Genomic DNA, 1,004 nt, shown 5'->3' on the forward strand with positions numbered 1-1,004 from the left:
ACACACACACACACACACACACACACACACACACACACACACACACACACACACCACCCCCAGCCATATTACGCCAACACACTGACCACAAACAACTACATTTAACACCACCACACCATACCACTCGGTCGGGCTGGAATGTGTGTGTGTGTGTGTGTGTGTGTGTGTGTGTGTGTGTGTGTGTGTGTGTGTGTGTGTGTGTGTGTGTGTGTGTGTGTGTGTTTTCGGTACGGCGACGCGTTTTCTCATTTATTCCTTCATTCACCTGATTTGCCTCCTTAGGGTTCATATGTGCGGGATGGTTGGGGTTTATTGTGTGATGATGCTCAGGGAAGAACGACTGGTCACTGTAGCCTTAACATCCAGCTTTAGTTGCCTAGTTTCGGACTCCTACGCTCCTGGCTCAACAATAAAGAACAGGAAAATGATTGACTGGATGGAAGAGGAAGCTTGCGTAGTGAAGAGGACTGGAACATATCTCAAACCCATTCTTGCAAGACATTCACCCCACTCAAAAAAATAACTCGAGGGTAGGCGAGGAAAAAATGAAAAAGGGAAAGAAAAAAACAAGAAAAATACATTAATAAGTCGTCAGTATTTATCCCAACTTAATTCAATTTTTCTCTTTTTTTTTTCTGCTGATTTCTTGTATTTTGTGGCTATTATTTTTTTTTTTATTATTATTGGTAATTGTGATGGCTGTGATGGTAATAGTAGTGGTGGTAGTAGTAGTAGTTATTGTTATTATTGTTGCTGTTGTTGGTGGTGGTGGTTTTGTAATTGTGGTATTGATGATAGTAATAGTAGGGCTAGTAGCAGCAGTAGTAGTAGTAGAAGTTGTTGTTGTTGTTGTGATGGTGGTGTTGGTGGTGATAGCAGTAGTAATAGTAGTAGTAGTAGTAACTGTTGGTGTTCCTGTAGTAGTAGTAGCCTACTAGTAGTAGTAGTGATGGGATGGTGGTGGTAGCAGTAGTGTCGTCATCTTCAGCTGTTGATCTTGCTAT

This window comes from Coenobita brevimanus, chromosome 93 (assembly GCF_032717465.1).
Source record: "Coenobita brevimanus isolate Jiangsu-jjx chromosome 93, ASM3271746v2, whole genome shotgun sequence".
NCBI lineage: Eukaryota > Metazoa > Arthropoda > Malacostraca > Decapoda > Coenobitidae > Coenobita > Coenobita brevimanus.